This window comes from Ictidomys tridecemlineatus, unplaced genomic scaffold, assembly GCF_052094955.1.
Source record: "Ictidomys tridecemlineatus isolate mIctTri1 unplaced genomic scaffold, mIctTri1.hap1 Scaffold_92, whole genome shotgun sequence".
NCBI lineage: Eukaryota > Metazoa > Chordata > Mammalia > Rodentia > Sciuridae > Ictidomys > Ictidomys tridecemlineatus.
The window spans coordinates 569,738-593,117 of record NW_027526147.1 but is presented as its reverse complement, the minus strand read 5'-3'; the positions used below and the strand labels follow the sequence as shown (position 1 = coordinate 593,117).

The window sequence follows — 23,380 nt, the reverse complement described above, 5'->3', positions numbered from 1 at the left end:
TTCTAGATTCTAACTGGTTTAAGATATAAAATGCATTATTGTTAGTTATATTAGAATGTTCAATATAATCATCAGGGAAATGCAAATCAGGAACATAATGGGAAACCTCCCCCCCCCTTAGAATGGTTATTACAGACACCAAACGCTGGCAAGGCTGTGGTGGAAGTGGAACTCTGAGACACCCCGGGAATGGAGATGGTATGGCCATCGTAAAAACCAGGATGGCATTTCCTCAGAAAACTAAATAGAACTGCTGTACAATTCAGCAATCCCATACTGGGCATATAGTCGAAGAAGGGGATCGACATGTCAAGAGATGTCTGTGCTCCTGTGTTCATTGCAGCACTCTTAACAGTACCCAGAGTGTGGAGCTCACCTAGGCGTCCATTAGCAGATAAAAAGGAAATGTGGTGTAGATACAGGATGGGATGCTCTTCAGCCATAAGAAGGCATGAGTTTCAGTCTTTTCCCAGACTTGGGATAGGTTGTAAGGTACTGTCCTGTGAGGCGGGGTGGCAGCAGCGAGGCACCACTCCCCAATGACTCAGCGACCCTGAGGGTAAGTAACTGATACCACACAGTGCTCTGTGTTGTCAGTTGTTTAGTCACAGGCATTCAGCACATTACATGAAGTATTCACAGTTTTTCATAGAAGAGGCTTGGGTTAGATTTTTTTGCTGAGTGGACTAATGTAAGTGCTGAGCACATTTGAGGTAGGGTGGGCTGAGCTGTGGTGTTTGGTATGTTAGGTCCGTTCAAGGCACTTTTTACATCTAAGATATTTTCAGTTTGTGATGGGTTTATAGGAATGTAATCCCTTTGTAAGTCCAGGAGCATCTGTAACTGAAAACTTACTGTACAGACTTAGAACGCAGAATTAGCATGAAAATGAGGAAAATGAGTTGCTCCATGTTCTCTAGTAGTTCGGCGCCTCTGCTGTATTTTTGTACCACACTCTTTTATGTTGTTTCCTTCCACAGCAAGTGAACTTCACAACCTCTTGCAGCCGTTTCTGCTGAGGAGAGTGAAAGCAGTGGTAGCTAAAGAACTTCCCAAAAAGACAGAAGTAGTGATATACCATGGCATGTCAGCATTGCAGAAAAAATACTACAAGGCTATTTTGATGAAAGACCTAGGTATTCAGAGGACACTTGGTCCATTAAGAAACTAAATGGGGATGTGATTTTTGTGCAGGGAAATATTTATGATTACACTCACTTTGTGTAGCAAGAATATAAGGTAGAATTTTGTATTCTGAATGATATGCCAATCACCTGATGTGGAACAATAGCAGTGTTAAGTGTAGCTCAGACTTGGTTGTTGCATGATGGAATTTCTCTTTTTCCTCTTGCATGGTTTTTCTTATGCCTGCAATATAGCAAACACTTTTAAGTGTCTACTCATGATTTTTATCCTCTATTTGCTTTTTTTTCTCCCATCTTAAAACCACAATAGCAGTTAAAGAAGAAATTTTAGAAGTTTACAATTGTTTTAACAAAGCACTGCTAAGTTCACCTTGTAGACTTCCTTCTCAAAACAAAGTGAGGAGTAAGAAAATCCCATATGGATATGATTTTAATTCTCAGTGCAATTGATTGCCATTTGGGAGGGTAGTATAAACTTGAGGGAAATACTATGAAATGAGAAAGGTTATGTTTGTGTTTTGTTTGTGTTTTGATTTGTTAGTCCCTTTTCCTCTCTATCTTCAAAATTTCAGATGCATTTGAAAATGAGATGGCAAGGAAAATTAAACTTCAGAATATCTTATCCCAGCTTCGAAAGTGCGTGGATCACCCGTATTTGTTTGATGGTGAGCCAGTGTCCTGTTTCCCCCCATTATTTTTCATTAGTAGTTCTGTAACCAAAATCATAGCCAGAGTCTTCAACAGAACTGCTGCATTCATGTGTCTACTCTGCTTCTTCTCATTTTCTGTATATTAATGATATCTCGTGTTATTCATACTGAAGATTTCTTCACATGTCCCGTAATATTCCTTAAGCTGCTTTCCTTTTTCTCTCTTAATGCAGGATCCATTGCATTTGCCTGGACTCTACTTTTCTGCAATCTAGAAATGTTTCTAAGATTTTTTTGGAGGGCAGGGAGCTTTTCTTTCTTTCATGATAGTGACAGTTGTGGAGAGGAAAACTGGCAGCTTTACAGAATGGGTCATAATGGCGATTCATCTGACCCTTCTTTAGGATTGGATTTCCTTTTGTCTTGAGCCCTCTCGGTCACTACGCCCAGTTCTCTGTGTTCTCTGTGATGCCCAGGCATTGTCAGTTCACGTTTCGTTAAACTCTCAGATCCCTTGACACAGCAGATGGCTTCCTCCTTGGGATGCTCTTCACTCAGCTTCTGGGGTAGCAGTTTTTCCTGCCTTTCTTCCTGTCTGCATGCTCCTGCTCTGTGTCCTTTGCTCTCTCCTTTCATCCTAGTGACTTCTGTACATGTCCCTCTAAGCACTGCTCTTGTTGCCACAAATTTATGTGTAGTGTTTCATTTTCATTCCCATTGGGGTTTTTGGATGCACTCTGATGGCTGGCCCTGGAATTCCTTAGTGTAGAAAGATTGCAAAAAGTCTGCTGTACTTGTTTTAAGGAGTCTGCCAAGTACCATTAGGAGCTGTTTAAAAGTTTAACAGAACTTTAATCAAGTGCACATTAGAACTTTTTTTTTAAGGGAGAAGGGCCATTAGGAACATAGATTTTGAAGGACATCTTCCAGAATATTCTGACTGCCGCCTGTACCTTGAGAATCACTTTTATACACACCTAAGCCTATTTCTTGATTTCTTATCTAGAGTGAGAGCCTTAGAATTTCCTTTGTGGATCTTCTTGATCTCTGGCATCTTCCTTTCCCTCAGTTTCCTAAAGAGTGAGTTTGTTTCTTAGATAAATATTTATTAGACTTTTTGGATGTGCCAGGCTCTGCAGCTGATATTAAGCAAATAATTAGAAAATGCCTCGAATAGGTGAGACTGAAGGGCCTACTGCATTAGAAAGAGCTTGGGCTCTCTCTGTTGCCTACCTATTGGGTTTTCTACTTAAGAATTTTGCCCTGACTCAGGGCACACAATTAGGATTGGGCTCTCTGCTTTCCAGGTGTGGAGCCAGAGCCTTTTGAAGTTGGAGACCACCTGATTGAGGCTAGTGGGAAACTTCACCTGCTGGATAAGCTGCTGGCATTCCTGAATTCCAGGTAGGAATAGGTTGACATGTACTGCTCTTGGGGAGTGACTAGTTCAAACCTGAGTAAAGAAGAACTTACTGATTCTTGAGACTGATTCAAGTTCCCTTTTTTAGAAGCCTGGAATTCAGGGCCTACTTTCTCTGCAACTGTACACCCACCCCATTCTATCTCATCCAACCCCACTCCTCCACTTTGATCCTTTCTTTCCTGAATTCCTTCAGCATTTAGGATCCCAGTCCAGGACTTGGCAAGCCCTACCTTACTCTGCTACCTTGTTGATCAATGTATGTTCACCTCATCTGTCCAGCTATGTTGGTTGCATCCACAAGGATGAGTCAACATTGAGCATTTCTTTTAAAATTGCCTGCTGGTTCCTTGAATTGAACTGACACATAATAAAGGTTGAGTAAACATTGGTTCTTGTTAATCTTTGGAATTTGATTTAAACTCAAGGCGTAGTTGGGGAATACTCTTTCCCTGAAATGCAAGTTGGGTATCAGAAGATGACATTTGGTTAGTGTTCAGCAGCCTGGTATCCAGCATGTACATCTTCATCACCACAGGAAAGGGGGAGTCTAGGAAAAGACAAGAGACTCAAGAATTTCAGAATTGTGCCTTTAGGATGATTGCCCCAGGTGTGGCCTGAACTAACTTAAAACTTCAGATTTGTCAAAATTGCCCAGTCTTTTGCAAATTAAATAATTGCATGTCCTGGGGCTGGAGTTGTGGCTCAGTGGTCGAGTGCTTGCCTAGATAGCACATGTGAGGCCCTGGGTCCAATCCTCAGCACCACACAAAGATAAATAAATAGCTCAGTGACTAAGCACTCGCCTCACATGCGTGAGGCAGGAGATTCGATCTTCAGCACCATGTACAAAAATATAAATAAATAAAACAAAGTTATTATGTCCATCTACAACTAAAGAAATTAAAAGAATAAAATAGATAAAGGTATTGTGTTCAACTATGACTAAAACGTAAATATGAAAAATTGTTAATAATCATAATTACATGTCTTACTGTATTTTATGGCCTTTGACGTATCTACCATAAGTGTGTGTGTTAGAGATGGAGAAGAACCTATAGATACCTTCCATCCAAGTTTTTCATGACCTCGAAAGGTCACGCCCAATGTCATATAGGTAGTAAGTGGCAGAGAGAGATAAGAATCCAGGTACTCACCTTCAAACTCAGTGCTTTTTCCAAAAATATGGGGCTAGAGCCTGGCCGATGTTCTCCCTAACTCTTGGTCTTACTCTCCTGGCAACATTAAGGTAAGTTCGTTTTCTTAGAAAAAAAATTTTTTTGACAGCATTGTCCTTGTTTGTTCAGGCAAATTTAAAACAATGTCTGATGATAAGGGCTGTCACCCTGATTTTGTTTCTTCTACATTATTTTGAATTATCCTTTCCTTTATTCACACTCTATATGTAAGTTTCTTGTGTACCATGGGGGATTGCTTCTCTAACATGATGCTTTTCGACTTTTCTAGATGGTAATGACTTGTACCGCCAAGTGGGAATAGCAGTAGATAGCCTTCCATAGCTCTTCAGGATCTTGGGGAGTGGGTGCACACACATTTGTACCTTGCCTTTACTCTTCACATGTATATTTATTTTACTATTGAAATGAAACTTCTGTCTTCATTGAGTGAAGTGATATTCCGGAAAGAGGATCCTTGGTTACGACAGGGCTTCCACACTCCCTGGTGAATTGACAGGTGCCCTGGGACTGCTCTGAGGGATGCAGCTACATGTGGAGGCACTTTGTCTTCTTGTATAAAGTATTCAGAGTTTCTGAGAAAGTTACAGGACATTGATATTTCTACTTTAGCATTTCCCTTATGTGTAAAGTTATCCCCTTTGGTCATGTTGCCTGAGGGTCACTCCCCGTAAACACTACTAGAGTTGGCAGTTTCTCCTTTTCTTCTTCTTGCCAGGGGTCATTGCGTCTTACTCTTCTCTCAGATGACCCAGATGTTGGATATTCTCCAGGACTATATGGACTGCAAAGGTGACTCCCCTTGGCCACTACATCATCTGAGAGTCATAAGGGGTGTGGGAAGGTTACCGAGGAAAAAGTTAAAGAAGGTGAAAAGGCTGAGGAGAGGGGACAGTGGTGTGTGAAGCAAGATCAACAGCAGGGTAGAGACGCATGGGCAGAAGTAACACCCACATTCTCACCAGGTGATGTAGGTGATGGGTATGGAGCAGACATTGTGAAAATGCTGAGTGGCTTCAAAAATGTGTGAGTCGAGTTTCAGCGACAAACACTTGCAGTGTCTCTCGACAGCTCAGCAGTTGTGTACTTATGCAGGATTAGTAAGAAAGGGAAGATAGATAGTATGGAGATCCCACAAATCAAGCAGAGGGAGGGTGAGAGCAGTTATTTCTGTGACAATAGGGGATGTAGGCAGTTACTTGAGAACTCTGCTTAATATATAATAAAATTGATGTGGGATAATGGGACAAAGCTTGAACAGGGGTTGATTTTTGAGCCTGTGGGAGAGTATCAGCCGCAGAAATAACTGTTTTAAAGTTTAGTTGGGAGTGGTCTCTCAGATCTACTTGATGCCCCCCAAGTACTGCAGTAACTGGACACTTCAGCTACTGGCACATTGAGGAATCTCGAGTACCAAAACATGAATTGAGATTATAATTCCCCTTCCTGACCTGATGCGTGGTGACAAGTGGAGAGCCCTAGAGCTTCACTAAAAAGCAGGTGCTGGGTCATCAGGTAGGCTCCCAAGCGCTTGTCTTACTGCTTGCCTAAGTCAGGATTGTGTCTCAGTAGTCACCAACTGCCAGTGTGTGGATATTTAGAGTGGCCTGGGAAGAGTCAAAACCAAATATTACCTATGCAAATGCCAAAGACTTTGGCTGCCTGTGGTTTTAAAACCCAGGATAGTGTGTTATGGTGATTTTTTTGGTGAAGTGATGAATTTTTTTTTTTTATTGGTTGTTCACAACGTTACAAAGCTCTTGACTGAAGTGATGAATTGTTCCCCTAAATTTAGATCTTTCAGACTGGGGTTGTGGCTCAGTGGTAGAGCCCTTACCTGGCATGTGAGAGACAATGGTTTGAATCCTCAGTACCACATAAAATAAGAAACAAGATCAAGTTATAAAACAATTGAGATTTTTCCTTTGGGCTTTATTGAAAGTAGGGCAGGCTTGGGTGTGGAAAGGACAAATAGGCATTGGCTTAGGGATGACTCGATTATTTTATTTCCTAAGAGTCCTTGCAAAGAGTAAGGACCTGTGTGTGGTTGTTGTCTTCTCTACGTAAAGGCTACAGCTATGAGCGTGTGGACGGTTCTGTGAGAGGCGAAGAGAGACACGTGGCCATCAAAAGCTTTGGACAGCAGCCCATCTTTGTTTTTCTCCTGAGCACCAGGGCAGGTAAGCCTATGGGTGTTGAGGAAGCAGACAGTCATCCCACCACTGGTACATTTTCCCCTAATTCTCTGAAAGGAGAGGTTCTTACCAAGGAGTATTGAAAAAAGAGAGAATCGAAGCACTTACGTAGCCTAGTACTGGACTTCTCGGTGTGGAGCTCTTTTCTGTTCAACCTGTGAAGCTGTGATCGTGAGAAGGGAGGCTGAAACCTGGGCCTGTTGGAAAGTAATTCTAATCCACTTAGACCACTGACCAGGAACGTCCTGTTTTGTTTTGTTTTTAATTTGGGGGAAAGTTTTATTCACATTCATTCATTCTCCTTTCTAGCCATGAATTTGGAAAATAAGATAATCTCTTTTCTAGTTTCCCTTCCTCCAGGAGTACCTCTGAAAGAGTGTTATAAAGTTTAATAAAGATTTGTTTAAAATATGACTAGAGTGAAACTGACAGCTATTTATAATTATTATGGTATTGTCCATATGACTTAATCATAAATAAATGACACTTGTGGTTTTGCCAGTTGCTTTCACATAGTATTAAATAATTTGAAATCGGTTTGGGGAAATGGAATTTTTCTTACATTCTGAATCAAAAAACCCTAAATTAATTTTGAATTCATAGTCTGGGTTTCATGATCTTATTTTTTTGATGGTAATCCTTAAGGAATAGATATAGGAACACAAACAGGAATTGTGTCCTTGATGATAAAGAGATTAATGTCTTTATGGAATGAAAGGTCATCCTTATGTAGAAAGCACTTAGTAAGTGCTTTGTACTATATGGGTCTATAAAAGAAGTGTTAGATATGACCCTTGAGTATCAGGAGATCATTTCTCTAGTGTGTGTCTTAAAGCCAATAATAAGATACAATCAGATTCCTTTGGTCCAGTCTCTTCCCAGGTCATATACCACACCCTGTCATTCAGTCCCATTGTCTCATGATTATTCTTTGGGGAAGCTCAAAGGATGTGGTCAAAGGCATGGTCAGTGTTGGGAGAGGAATTCCATTTATGTGTTTAAGATTTTTTTTTTTTAGAGGAAGAGAGAGAATTTTTTTAATATTTATTTTTTAGTTATCGGCAGATACAACATCATTGTTTGTATGTGGTGCTGAGGATCGAACCCAGGCCACACGCATGCCAGGCGAGCACGCTACCGCTTGAGCCACATCCCCAGCCCCGCGTTTTAAGATTTTATTTTTCATATTTAGAGAGCAAATAATGTTTGAAACATCTAAAATTAGTTAATCTCCTTGGAGGCCTCAGAGTAGATTATCTAGAAGCTGAAGCAGTCCTGGACATTAGCCTTTTTCACGCACTAACTGTCATACGTGCCATCGTGTTGTAGCTATACCTGTGCCGCGTTTTCATTTAATGTTTCCTTCCAGCTTTCCACGGGGTTGTTACCACATATTGCCGGCAGATGGCAGCGATAGCTTAGGAATATGTCCCAAACAACTAAATGCAGCTTAAAATATCTTTGGTGAGGAAGGGCTGCACTAGCCACTATTAACTCAAGAGAAAGATAATTTTTTTTTAACTTTTTTAGTGATGACAAAGCAACTTTATTATTATTATTATTATTTTTTTAGAGAGAGAGAGTGAGAATTATTTATTTTTTTTAGTTTTCAGCGAGCACAACATCTTTGTATGTGGTGCTGAGTATCGAACCCGAGCCACACGCATGCCAGGCGAGCATGCTACCGCTTGAGCCACATCCCCAGCCCAAGAAAGATAATTCTTATGGAACACAAACACATTTTCAAATGATATGACTGCCTTGATAATTAGCATACAGTGGACAAAAAGGTTCTGGAGCCTGGCACATTAGTGCATGCCTACAGTTCCAGCTACTCAGGAGGCTGGCTTGAGCCCAGGAGTTCAAGGCCGGCCTGGGCAACACTGTGAGACCCTGTCTCTGTCCCAGGAGTAATGACCTCAGATTCTGGAATATGGGATGGAATCCTGACTGTTTTATCTTCTAGTGGTGCAACTTCAAATAAATCCCTTAATGTAGCTGTTTCCATTTCAGCATCTGCAAAATGAGAATAGTGCTAGCAAGGACACAGGGTTGTTGTGAGGGTTAAAAGAGTCAACACATGTAAAGTGCTTGGCAGTAGTAAAATAGAAGTGTAGCTCTTATTATTGGGTATAACTTAGCCTTTCTCCGTATTCAGTCATTAGTATTTCTTTATTCCAACTTTGATTTTATAGGAAGACTTCAATGAGAACGTTCCTGCCTGGCTTGTCTTACATCCAGCCAGGAGTTAGTAGTCCTGTAGAAAGGAACCCTTCATTCAGTTCTTGGAACAAGCCCTTTTAGGCCTGTTTTAGCAATGAGCTCCAACGACCCTGGCTAGAGTGTGTTCTGTACAGTTTCCACATTTATCAAAGAGAAGCCTGTGGTTTGCTTCTTAGTACTCTAAATTCCTGAACCCAAAGTGCTCTTTTGGCCTTTTCCTGCACCATTGGAGAAAGACCAGAGAGTTGTTGCATTGAGTGTTCTTGTCTTGAACTGATTTTACGACATCTTCTTTGATCAGTGTGGAAACCAGTACAGGAAGACACTCTCAGGTTTTCTCCACTCAGAGGCAGGTATCATCTGCTCTAATCATAGCTAGTGTCAGGTCTTCCTACCTTGTTGAAGCTGCAAGTGTGGTCATGTGTGTTTCTTACTGCCCACTGCAGACCTCTCGTTGTTTTAAGATACATTTTTAGTTGTAGATGGGCACTGTTTTAGTCAGCTTTTTCACCTCTGTGACCAGAACCAACTGTGGAGGAGGAATGTTTATTGGAGGGTTCATGGTTTCAGAGGTCTTAGTCCATAGAAGGCCGACTCCATTCCTTGGAGCTCCAGGGGAGGCAGCATCATGGCTGGAGAGTGTGACTGAGGGTAGCAGCTCACATCATGATCAGAAAGCAGAGAGAGAGAGACTCCACTGTCCAGATACAAAATATATACCCCTTATCCATTTGCCTGCTGAACCCCTTTTTCCAGCCACACGCACCTGCCCCAGTTACCACTCAGTTAATCCCATTAGCAATTCATTCACTGATTAGGTTAAAGCTATATCCCAGTCATTTCTCCTCCAAACCTTCTTGCATTGTGTCACATGCGAGCTTTTGGAGGACACCACATCTAAACCATAACAGATGATACCTTTATTTTATTTATTTTTATGTGGTGATGAGGAAGGAACCCAGTGCCTCACGTGTTCTATCACTTGTGTTTTATCACTGAGCTACAACTGCAGCCCCCAGACCTCTTATTTTTGTAGCTGTTTTCTGAAAGAACTTGTGTCCTTATTCACAGACTGTTTGAAGCAAAATCCAATCAAGGTTTTCAAACAAATATTAAATGTCTTCATGCAATTAACTTAAGCATCCTTTTCTTCTGCTTACTTCTCATTCTGTTATATTTGATAATTAAATTTTCCCAGTTCACGCAATGAAAGGTGAGGTAGCACTTTTGACCACTGTAGGGTGGTCAAAACCTGAAGTTTGGGGCAGAAATTTCAGTTTGAAGGATGAAACCAGTCAGTTGGACTGATTTCAGATTTTCAGTAGGACCCAGTCCTGCCTTGTGTGTTTTCTAGTTCCTTATTTGTGTGTTGCTGATCATGCTCCTTTTTTGTATGGTTTTCAGGTGGAGTTGGCATGAACTTAAAAGCAGCAGATACTGTTATTTTTTCTGACAGTGATTTTAATCCTCAAAATGACTTGTGGGCAGCTGCCAGAGCTCACCGAATTGGCCAGAACAAGTGAGTGAGTTAGTCATTGGCACCTTTCTGCTCTGTTGGCTTGCAGCTGTGGATTGGGGAGGAAGGTGGACCATGTAGTCCTGACAACAGTGCCACGTTGGAGTTAGAGTCCACTGGGTTTGAACCCTGTTGTGCTGCTGGCTTGTAGAATCATGTTGGGGGATCAGTGGTCCCATGATCAGTTCAGACTCACTTTGTTGAAAAGAACAGTTAAATTCCAAAATGATTAGAAGAAACTTAGAATTTATTTAGTTCATGTTTCTCACGTTAGATCCTAATTCAGTTTAAAAATGAAGTTAAAGCCAGTGGGTGCACATGCCTGTAATCATTATCAGCATGGGAGACTCAAGCAGGAAGATCAAGTTTAAAGCCAACCTTGCAACTTACCTAAACCCTGTCTCAAAACTTTTTTTTAAGGCTAGGATTATAACTTCATGGTAAAGCTCTCCTAGGTTGGGTTCCCAGTATCACAAAGAGGAAACAAAGTTGTGTTCAGCTACCCTTTGACTTGAGGTAACATGCCTGCCAGGGGTTATCCTGGCTACGGATGAAGGCCCAATAATGGTCACTTCATCTTCCTTCCTCTTCCTCTTTTGGGGAAAAGTTCAGACAGAAGTTGAGGCCAGATTTCTCTAACAAATGCTCAGGTCCCAATGAGCAGTGTCCTTTTCATTGTTCCCTGAATGTGTCATTTGGTTTTGCTTCCTTTTGGGTGTATTTTCCTGGCATGCTTTTTTCCCCAGCTTTGCAGACTTCTAACACTGCTCTCATTTGACTCCCGTACAGGGCTGTAAAAGTGATCCAGCTGATTGGCCGAGACACTGTGGAAGAAATAGTTTATAGGAAAGCAGCCTCCAAACTGCAGCTCACCAACACAATCATAAAAAGAGACCATTTTACTCTGGGAGCCCAGAAACCTTTGGCTGATCCTGACCTCCAGGTAAAATGTGTTCTTTTTAGAGTCTCATGATTTATAACCAGTACTATCTTTGGATGAGAATGCAAATAAAAGATGAGAATAAAATAAAAGCATTAACCACCCATTGTTGCAAATTACACATTTTTTTCATTGGCCTAATTCTTACCCTCTCAGTACCTAACTACATGCAAGGTGCCATACAAGCTAAAAATGAGGGTGGCATTTAAAGGCAGAGAAAATAGAATAAAGAGAATGAACTTTGAACCATCTAACTTGGATTGAAATTCACATCTTATCCCTTATTGGATGTATGACTTTGAGCATGTAACTGAACATCAAGAATCTAATCTCTTTATGGCTTCTAAAGATGAGTGTGCCACGAGTTACCTCAGAGAGAATTTGTTTAAGTTAAAAAAAAGGAAGAAAAAAATTTTTCTTCCTTATTTTTAAATCAGTGATGATTAGTTCCATAGCTCCTCTTTAATCCCAGACGCTTTGAGTAGTGACTTACAGTACTCATTCCATACTCAGAGATGAGTGAACAAGATTAGGAATTCAAAATTATGCCATAGGATATAGGGATGAAAGCACTAGAGTTAATTTGTTGAAGAAGGAAAAATTAGATGGGAGTCAAATGCTGTCTTAGAATATCCTAGAGAACTCTCTTTTGGTAGGAGGTTTAGAGTTATTCCTTAGCAGCAGCCTTTGAGATAAAATTGAACCTATATTATAATATACCCCAAGTCCTTCTGAGGGATTAGATGCAGAGAGATCAACCCCTAGTATCTAGTATGATTCAAGCATGAAGAGAGTAAAAAATGTCTGAGAAAAGGTAGTAGCTGTGGGAAAGTCTGCTGTAGGAAACTGCAGAGAAATGACACGAGTTGGCTATTGTTTTGAGGCAGGCAGTGAGAGAGAGCAAGTTCCAAGATGGCTTTAAGCCTTTAAGCCTGAAAGATGAGAGTAGAAAGTAGGAAGATAGGGATAGAAATTAGAAAGATGAAGATAATGTAGGCTTTAGTCAACAGAATTTGTAGTAAAAATCAATATACATTATTGTTAGAGGGAGACTCAGAAAAGAAAGGAATTAGAAAAATTTGCAAGAAAAACCAGGCTTTAAAAGGATCAGCTTATCAAACAAAAAATTCAAGACGTATATGAAAGGGAAAAAATTACACAGTATTACAAGCAGAATCATCAAATTTACAACTAGCCCAAGCATGAGTTTAAAAATGGCAGTTTTCTCACATCTGTATCTTTACACATCAGCATTGCAGACAGGGAAGGCGCTGTTTTTGTTAGGGAGTCACTCACCTGCAGGAAAGGGTCACAGATTTGGGGGTACTAGAACCCGAAAGAAGAACCCTAGGTTTTGTTTGTTTGCTTGACTTTAGTTTATCTTAGAGAGTAACTGGAGTCTTTGGCCTTTTGTGTTTTGAGTCTTCTGCATGCTCATCTGTCATGGTGGCCGGGCAGGCTGTGCATTTTATTTTCACACTATTGAAGAGGCAATTTCAAATGGAAGGTGAAAGCTTGAGAGAGAGGTGCGTGTACACTGTAGGTGTCTAAATATACTTCTTTACAGGACCTTGGGAGAGGAGCTCATCATGGGCTGTTGTGAAGGCACAGGCGTCAGGAGTTAGAGGAGATGCTTCCCCAGTGGAGGGAGCTCCAGGCATTCAGTCAGGGGTTTCCCTGTGGCATTAGCTGCTAGCACATCATTGTGAAATGCACAGGCACAAACTCTGCCATGGGACCAGATCCTGGGGCCAGTACAAACTATGGGCTGGTGGAGAGGACCTCGGTGGGACTTCCTGCCCAAGCCATGGCAAGAAATCACACTCTGGTTCTGTCTTGATTCTTTCCTCCCCACCAGACTGTGAGTTATTTATGGTTGCCAGGAACAAGGGTGATAACTCACTGCCTTGTCTCAAAATACAGCAGTACATTTTTTTAAGTTATTAAAAGAATCTAATAGTAAAAGACGTGGTTCTGGTTTGATAAATCTAAGCAGTATAGAGCAGTGAAGTCCTGAAAAAGGAAAGCAGGTTCCTTGTTTTAGAAGGAGAACACAACAGAAACAGAGAACAGATAAAGATGCGGTGAACACTTATTGAATGCGTACTGTGTGCTAAGCATTGTGTGTCGTGCACTTTTTCCAGTTGTTTTAGAAGAAGAATAACAAAAAAATGAGATAGACGTTGTCTTTACCTCCATCTTAAGAAATTTTCCAAACATCAGATTCATGACTCTAATCCGAGCACTCTTTAACTTCCAACTACATGCTCTTAGTTACTATAATAAAGTGGTTTTCATTTAAAAAATGGGTAGTTCCTTAAAGACATGTTGTGAGTGAGCAGTAGCGAGGGAAGCCAGGAGACATAGTCCAAGGAGTGGAAGAGGGAAGGGTCCCAGTATGGACTGAGCCTCATCATAAATACTTGGCTTTCTTCTGTTTTGGGTACTAAATGCCAAAGCCATTTGGCTTGGTTATATATATGTACACCAAAGTTAAATATAAATATAACAGGTATGGTTTTGCTTAGTTTTTGTCATAGTTTTCATCTCAGGTATTTTCAAGCTAAAGTTTCCAAGTTACAGAATAGGCAATCTAGAGATAATTAACCAAATCTAAAAGGGCAAAATGAAAATGAAGTCCCATGATGTGGATCCCAATTGGTTCAGAATTCCTAAGAGATAGTACTTAGGGAGGTGGAGAGTTGCAAGTAGCATTATCTAAGATTCTGGTTCCTGTAGCCATAGGAAGTAGGCTGAGTATATCCCCTAGGGGGAGCAAGAGGGCAGGATGGGGAGTGCCGCAGGATTATCCAGGGAGACTGAAATTGAGAAAGGGCTTTTGGGTCTGGTGATCAGGGTGGTTATGGTTTTGCCAAAGTGGGTCTCATAAACCACTGTAGTATCAAAGCGGCTTGGCAAGGACAGGTGGCAGCTCATGGTGAGATGAGGTATTCAGTGGCACCTTCTCTTTATAAGAGTTTGGCAGTGGGAGAGGTAAGAAGGTAGCCAACAGGTTCTCTGAGTTCTCTCAGGACTGCTGGAAGTGCCTGTAAAAAATGCTGGTGAGAAGTGCTATAGAAGATGCTGGAATCATTTTATCTGCCCCCACTCCTCAAAAAAATTGGAGGCCCAAATTTTTTTTGGTATTGTAAATAATTGTCAAAGTCAACATCTCTGATCATCATTTATCACCTCTCTGCTTATTCCTCATCCAACTTCAAAACAGCCTGGCAGGTGTCATTTGTGATGGAAGAGAAGAAAGTCCATCAGGGAAAGAATTACCTGGTATCATTTAGACACTTAGCAAGTCACACATCCTCATCTGTGTTTTCATGAGAACTAACTGGGTCTCTCGTTTTCTTCATTCAAGTTGAGTGACATACTGAAATTTGGCTTGGATAAACTGCTGTCCTCTGAGGGGAGCACCCTGGAGGAGGGAGACCTGGAGTCCATCCTGGGAGAGACAGAGAATAGCCAGTGGGCCTCTGATGCCCTGCCTGCAGCTGGAGGAGGGATCAGAGAGCAGGAGGAAGGAAGTGAGTTGGGGTTAGGTGAGCCAGTGACTCCATCACCTCAAGGTAGGGTGTGAGTGAGATGCGTCCCCACGGGAAGTCTGGGACCTTTCTTTCCTACCCAGCCCTGTAGTCATCTGATGACATTCTTAAGGAGGCTTCCTGGTCCAAGAACTGCCAGAGTAATCCTTGTTCCCTTGAAGCTGGACTTTGAATCCAAGTGATGGTATTAATGTTTATGGTCCTGTCAGTCTCAAGGATTAAATTTGAACCTTTTCTCCCTTGACGCAGACATCTTCTCTGGAGTTTATTTGGTAAACCTCCTATCTTTATGATGGTGCTTTGCACAGTGATTCCTCTTCTCAATAGTAGAATGTTTTTTAAATTGCAACTGATATTTATGGACATTTATTGTGTTCATCAACAGTACTGACTATGTCATGTGCTTTAGGTCGTTTAAGACCCATGAGGTGGGGGGCTGGGGTGGTGGCTCAGCGGTAGAGCACTCACCTCGCACGTGCAAGGGCCTGGGTTCAATCCTCAGCACCACATAAAAACAAAAATAAAAATAAAGGCATTGTGTCCAACTTCAACTAAAAAAATACATATTAAGAAAAAAAGACCCATGAGGTGTAGGAGATCATTTTGTCTTCCTTTTTCTTTTTTCTCAAATTTGGTGTCTCCCCCTTCTCTCTCTCTCTCTCTCTCTCTCTCTCTCTCTCATATATAAATATATATATAATTTAGTTGTAGATAGACAGCATGCCCTTATTTTATTTTTTTAATGTGGTGGCTAAGGATCGAGCCCAGTGCCTCACACATGCTGAGTAAGCACTCTGCCACTGAACTACAACCCTAGCCCCAATATTTATCTTTTTGTCCATTTTCTGTTCTGAAATATTTGAATTTCAGACTTGAAAGGGTTTTTTTTTGTTTCTCGTGATTATTTTTAAAATGACTGTTCTCCTGTATCAGCAAGAGGGAGTCAGTATGGGCTGGTGTGAGAGGGTTTTACGGACCTTTTAAAACATTTTTATTCATATATGACAGCAGAAAGCATTATAATTCTTATACATATAGAGCACAATTTTTCATATCTCTGATTGTATACACAGTATATTCACACCCAGTTCCTGTATTCATACCTGTACTTTGGATAATAATTATCACATTCCACCATCATTAATAACCTCATGCCTCCTCCCTTCCCCTCCAACCCCTCTGCCCTATCTAGAGCTTGTTGTTCCTCCCATCTCCCACTCTCTATCCCACTATAAATCAGCCTCCTTATATCAAAGAAAACATTCAGCATTTGGTTTTTTGGGATTGGCTAACTTAGCATTATCTTTTCTAACTCCATCCATTTACCTGCAAATGCCATGATTTTATTTTCTTCTATTGCTGAGTAATATTCCATTGTATGTGTGTGTGTGTGTGTGTATGTGTGTGTATACACACATACACACACACACACACACCCCACAGTTTTTAATCCATTCATCTATTGAAGGGCATCTAGGTTGGTCCCAGAGTTTAGCTATTGTGAATTGTGCTGCTGTAAACATTGATGCATCTGTGTCCTGTAGTATACTGTTTTTAAGTCCTTTGGATATAGATTGAGGAGATGGACAGCTGGGTCAGACGGTGGTTCCATTCTCAATTTTCCAAGGAATCTCCATACTGCTTTCCATATTGGCTGCACCAATTTGCAGTCCTATCAGCAGTGTATGAGTGTGCCTTTTTCTCCCACATCCTCGCCAACACTTATTGTGGTTTGTATCCATAATAGCTGCCATTCTGACGAGTGAGATGAAATCTTAGAGTGGTTTTGATTTGCACTTCTCTAATAGCTAGTAATGATGAACATTTTTCATGTATTTGTTGACTGATTGTATATTATCTTCTGAGAAGTGTCTGTTCAGGTCCTTGGCCCATTTATTGATTGGGTTATTTTTTTTTTTGGTGTTTAGCTTTTGAGGTTCTTTATATACCCTAGAGATTAGTGCTATATCTGATGTGTGAGGGGTAAAGATTTGCTCCCAAGATGTAGGCTTTCTATTCACCTCACAGATTTGTTTCTTTTGCTGAGAAGAAAGAAACTTTTTAGTTTGAGTCCATCCCATTTATTGATTCTTGATTTTAATTCTGGCACCAAAAGAGTCTTATTAAGGAAGTTGGAGCCTAATCCCACATGATGGAGATTAGGGTCTACTTTTTTTTCTATTAAACGCAGAGTCTCTGGTTTTATTCCCAGGTCCTTGATACATTTTGACTCGAGTTTTGTGCATGGTGAGAGATAGGGGTTTAATTTCATTTTGTTGCATATGGATTTCCAGTTCTCCCAGCACCATTTGTTGAAGATGCAATCTTTTCTCTAGTGCATGTTTTTGGTACCTTTGTCTAATATAAGATAATTGTAGTTTTGTGGGTTAGTCTCTGTATCCTCTGTTCTGTGCCATTGGTCTACCAGTCTGTTTTGGTGCCAATACCATGCTGTTTTTGTTACTGTTGCTCTGTAGTATAGTTTAAGGTCTGATATAGTGATGCCCCCTGCTTCACTCTTCTTGCTAAGGATTGCTTTAGCTATTCTGGGTCTCTTATTTTTCCAGATGAATTTCATGATTGTTTTTCTATTTCTATGAGGAATGTCATTGGGATTTTGATTGGAATTGCATTAAGTCTGTATAGCGCTTTTGGAAGTATGGTCATTTTGATAATATTAATTCTGCCTATCCAAGAGCAAGGTAGATCTTTCTATCTTCTAAGGTCTTTTTTTGATTTCTTTCTTTAAGGTTCTGTAATTTTCATTATATAGATTTTTCACCCTTACTGAGATTCTTAATTCAAGAGTTCCTTCTAGCCTGGCACAGTGGTGCACACCTGTAATCCCGGTGACTCCAGAAGCTGAGGATCATGAGTTCAAAGCCAGCCTCAGCAAAAGCGAGGCATTCAGTGAGAACCTGTCTCTATTAAATACAAAATAGGGCTGGGGATGTGGCTCAGTGGTTCATGCCCCTGAGTTCAATTCCCAGTACCTCCCTCCCCACCCCATCCCACCCACCACAAAAAAGAGTTCTTTCTCTCATCAATACAGAGAAGCACAGTGGCTTCAGTAGGGTGCTTCCTTTACTGGTAGGGAAAGGGCTGGGTGAGGCTTTTGGTTTTGTCCTTCTGAATTTTCTCCCATTGCTTCTCTCTTTCTCCCTGCCATAGACTATCGAAGGCTGTCTGCATTACCCCTTTCTCACCCGAGGGCAGAGCGTCCCTAGATGTCTGACTGCGTCTCCTTCCAGCCCTTCCTTTGAATTCCTAAGCAGCCACTGCTCTGAACTACCAATCTCAGTCATCCTGGGGTGACCTCATTCTGGAAGATGAACTTCATCTGTCTGGCACTGCTAGAGCCCCACTGTCCTGCTCCTGTGCAGTCTCTGTCTGCCTCCCCAGACCAGTGAGGGCTTCAGAGCTCAGCTGGTTTGGGATGTTCATTCTCTGTTTACCTCAAGTGGAAGTTTATAGTAGTTCCCGACTCCTAATTTTGTGGTAGGCTTAGATTAGGGGTGGTTTCATTATCCTTGTTGACTGGTGTGGTTTTTATGGAATATATGGAGAATTCAAAATCTAGGCAATTGGCATTATATTACAGAACACAGTTCTTGGACTTTTCTTGTGTTTTATCTTTAAAATTTGTTATGATACTATCACATTTATATTCTTCAAGAACTCTTTCTTGTTCTCAGCTTGTTGTTTTAATCGTATCCTATTCCCATTTCAAGGATATAATATCCTCCCCGAGGACATTTATTATAGCTTTTTAAAATATATCTCAGGGAGGATATTTATTATATCTTTTCAGAAAGTGTTACCCTGCCCACTGTATTATCTCTTTTTCCTCTATTTGCTTTTCCTTCTTCCTCCTCTTTTTAAAAGTTTTGTTTTGGAGTCTCTCGTTCTTGTTAGCAGTTTATCTGAAACATCTGGTGTCCTCTGATCATCCCAAAGCTGACAGGCAGCTCTGTTGTGAACAGGTGGGTGGCCTTTGGGCCTCATGCCAACAGCACTGGTTGGCAAGCCAGCTCTTGCACTGGGGGAGTCAGATTTGAAGATTTCACTGGACAACTCATTGTATCCTAAGACGAGTCCTATACCATTACAGTGAAATTGGTGGTTTAAATTGGAAAGACAGGGAGCTGAGGGCACATGGTGCTCTTGGTGTTTGGTGTGCTGATCCTCTCAGTTCCTCCATACTGTGGTGCCTGTGCTTGTGCATCTGAGTTTTTGGAGGACTGAAAGGGTTTCAGTTCCTGCAGTCAGCCCCAGCTAGATACCAGTGTTTTGGTTCCACAGCTCTTTTGAATCTGTTGTCCTCTTCTTATGCACTTTTTATCTTCCAAAGAATTCGTGCACTGTTTCATCTACCATTGCCTCATATATCATTTTAGAAATCTGTGTATTGTCCTTTAGCTGTTTCAGGTGAGAGAAAAAATAGATGTGTGTGGTCATATTTTTAAGTTGTATTTGGTTACCTTAGTACCAAGTTTCCACCCTTTTCTGTACTCATCTAGATTGACTTTATTTACTAGAACAAAATAAAATTGCAGTGTTTTCAGAAAGATAATTATGTATCTCAGTCTACCTACAAAACAAGTTACATTTTTGCAGACAGTTTAACTGTTGGATTCTCTACTTGGATAAAAATTTGGAATGTTGTCTTCGATGACTGTCTTGATTCTCTTTGTGGTAGATGGTTCCTCTGGCAGGACCCAGATGAGGGTCTAGACCTGTGGGCTCCAGCTGCCTCTTCGAAACAGAGTGAAGACATAAAGCATGGTTAAAAATAACAAATGAATATGAAAGAGGAGTAGTTAGAGCAGCCCATTCACAATTAAGTATAAAGTAAGGTTGCTTTATCTTTAATGCCAAGTTTTTTAAAAAGCACAGTTATATGGTAAGCTGAGCATTCCCAGAAACCTGCCTTGGGAGCATACGCAAAACCTAGCCCCGCCCAACTCCTCCTTTGAAGGTGGAAATGGAGTTGCCCTCCCCTTGAGCCGGTACTGGTTAATGGAAGTGAACCAGGAACTAACAATAGGCTGCTGCCTTCCCATTTGTTTGGCCAGCGGTTTACATCATTCTGTCTCATCCAGAAGGTGTAAGATTTCCATTGCAAATAGAGATTGTGGAGAGGGGTCAGCAGCTGGACTAGGGGAGTAAGATGTTACTTTTCCTGGTGGTCCTTTGGATTTTGCTTTGCTTTCCAACGCCCTGTGCAAACGGAAGCATGGCTGATGGTTCTTAGGAGAAAAATACATGAATAGTCTTTTAATTGGTTCCTTGATCATTCTTTTCTCTTTTATTACAATTTTAACTTTTAAGTGACTCAGCTGCCTTCTCTACTATTTGGTCATGAATTTCTTTTTTTCCTTCTCAACAAGGATTGTTCTGGGGACCCAAGTGCTGTCAGCTTTTATAAGGAATGTTGATTACTTTATATGAAATAGGATGGAAGGAGGTTGATTAAACCCTGTGAAATGAGAGACAGTTGGGGAATTCTGGGAAAGATGGCAATGGACAAAGATTAGTGGGATCACAATGTACTTCTACAATATTTGTGAGAGGGATGTGTGAGATAAGGATCAGATTTTTTTTAATAGCATCAGGTATCAACCAGCACTAATGAGTGAAAGCTAAAGGGAGGCAGCTTGAAAGTCTTTGCAAGAAAGGATTTTGTTCATAACTATGACTTCACAAATAATGACTCTCCCAGGATTCTCTGAATTTCCCCTCTGAGAGTGGACCATTTGAGTAGAACCAGAGTATCAAAGAAGAAATTTTAAAGTCTAGTAAAAATTTATATGTGGATTTTTCAAAATGCTACAAATAGTTGATTCTTTGCTGTCTTTAAACAATATACAGTAATCACAAGAAAAGTTCCTTCTGTTCTTTGTGTCATTAGTTCTTGGCCTCACTCAAACCTAAGTGATGATGTGGAGGAAGAGAGCACACAAGATAACATGGCTATTAGCTTCCAGTTTAGAGGCTTGTCCTGGCGAACATTTCTTCTCTTTTCATGAGGTATAAAAATATAACCAAAACCCATCAGGACACATTTTATATGGCTAAAAATTTATGCTTTCATGAAAATAGGAAAGAGTATTTCTGATTTTTCTTAAAGTTTTCAAATACATCTAAATACTAGATAGAAAAGACAGTGGAATGAGATTACCATCATTACCCTAAGTACACATATAAAGACACAACTAGGGGTTGGGGATGTGGCTCAAGCAGTAGTGCGCTTGCCTGGCATGCATGCAGCCCGGGTTCGATGCTCAGCACCACATACAAAAAAAGATGTTGTGTCCGCCGAGAACTAAAAAATAAATATTTAAAAATCTCTCTCTCCCCTCCCTCCCTCCCTCCCTCCCTCTCTCTCTCTCTCTCTTAAAAAAAGACACAACTGATGTGACTCTGTATACAACCAGAGATATGAAAAATTGTGTACCATATGTGTAATATGAATTATAATGCATTCTGCTGTCATATATAACAAATTAGAATTAAAATAAATAAATTTTTAAAAAAGATTTTAAAAAGTGGGAAAATCAGAAACTAATATCATTCCATGCTGTACATATCACTTCCCTTTCTCAAGTACAATCTGGCACAAAATGTGTTGAGAAGAGATTCCCCTCCAAAAAAAAATCCACTGGGGCTGGGGATATAGCTTAGTTGGAAGAGTACTTGCCTCACACGCACAAGGCTCTGGGTTCAATCCCCAGCACTACCAAAAAAAAACCAAAATCTGATATTACATCCAATGGTATGAACAAGATTTAAAAAGCCACATAACCATACTGAGAGCACAAAGCACACAAAAGGCTTTCTAGATTCCAATCTAGAAAAAAAAAAACATATCCCAAGGAAGGAGAACAATGTTCTTGCAATTACTTTTCTCTAAGGAGTGTCTTAGTATGGTGATGAATGACCTTTTTTAACCCCCAGCACTGAGGATTGAACTGAGGAGTCCTCTACCACTGAGCTACGTCTGCAGTCATTAATGTTTGTTTTGTTTTTATTTTTCTTGAGACAGAGTCTCACCAAGTTGCCCAGGCTCTCCTCAAACTTACCATTCTCCTACTTGTCAACCTCCTGAGTAGCTAGGATTATAGGCATGCACTATTGTACTGGCTACAAATTATGTTTTTAAATCAGGAAATTGTCATTTAGAGAATATTATTCCCATAACTTCTTTCTATATAAATTATTATAGAGCAAGCTTCACACAACCAATTGAAGAGACATTATTGTTAATAGATTATCCTATATTGTAGTTAATCGTATGGAAAAGAAACAATGTAGCAAAAATGAAATCATAAAAACAAAGACATTTCACATAGTAATGTAGATTAAAATGTCGTATATACAACTATAAATTCCCCCAAAATGCGTGGACCAAGATCCTACCCAAGATTGAGACTTGAGGAAGGACTGACTGTATCCTTTAAAGGCACAAACTGATTTTTTCTTCTCTGTGGTACCCTGTACCACACTGTAAAGAAGCCCAGGCTATCTTGCTGGAGGGAGAGTCCATTTGAAGAAAGCCCCTGACATATGAAAGACCACATGGAAAGGGAGACTACAGAAAGCCAACAGTCAGCACCTTAGTTCCGGACATACAAAGCCATCTCAGACCTTGTAGTCTAAATCAGGCGTATGCTGTATGGGTGAGCCTAGGTGACACTGGAGCAGAACCTTGGTTAAAGTCTTGACTTACAAAAGTATGAGAAATAAAATGGTTGTTTGGTAGTGGGGATTGAATTCAGAGGCTCTCGACCACTGAGCCACATCCCTAGCCCTATTTTGTATTTTATTTAGAGACAGGGTGTCACTGAGTTGCTTAGTGCCTCGCCATTACTGAAGCTGGCTTTGAACTCTCGATCCTCCAACCTCAGCCTCCTGAGCCACTGGAATTACAGGTGTGCACCACCACTCCCGGCAAATGGTTATTTTTTAAAGCCACTAAATTTTGGAATTTTAAAAAATATAACAATAGATAACTAAAACACTGTTTATTGATGATTTGTAGGGCTTTTATTTAATGACCAGTTTTATTAAAGAATACCCCATTTATTTCTACTGTGATCAGCAAACAAACTGAAATTCAATATTTAAAATTTTTTGCCAGGAATATAACCTATCTTGCAAATTTCCATGAGGACTAGAAAAGAATATATATTCTGGAGTTGTTGGGCATTGTCAGTCAATGTCAATAAGGTTAAGGTGGTTGATAGTTTTGTTCAGACTCTTGTGTATCATTAGTGATTTTTTTATAGTGTTACTATCAGTTGTTAAAAGGGTGTTAAAAATTCAAAGTATAGATTTGTCTCTTCAGTTTTGTCAGCTTTCATATATTTGGGGCATATAAATGTTTGGTTGTATGGTGTCATGTTTCTGTGTTCTTAAAAACACATTATGGTATTATGAAATGTCTTTCTTATCTCTTATAAAACTCTTTATCTTGAATTAAATTCATCTGATGTTAGTATAGCCTCTGCATTCTTCTTGGCTTACTATTCATGATGTATT

The 23,380-nt window shown here is 40.4% G+C and overlaps 1 pseudogene across 1 annotated transcript in view; it reads left to right on the top strand.

The window, feature by feature from the left end:
• LOC144374869 (transport and Golgi organization protein 1 homolog) overlaps positions 1-23,380 on the top strand; it is a 122,890-nt pseudogene that overhangs the window by 31,694 nt on the left and 67,816 nt on the right. The window contains exons 15-22 of the transcript XR_013434136.1: positions 981-1,136; positions 1,718-1,810; positions 3,103-3,199; positions 5,130-5,203; positions 6,481-6,591; positions 10,234-10,348; positions 11,135-11,288; positions 14,656-14,821. The product of XR_013434136.1 is annotated as a transport and Golgi organization protein 1 homolog (transcript). The remainder of the gene's footprint in view (positions 1-980; positions 1,137-1,717; positions 1,811-3,102; positions 3,200-5,129; positions 5,204-6,480; positions 6,592-10,233; positions 10,349-11,134; positions 11,289-14,655; positions 14,822-23,380) is intronic.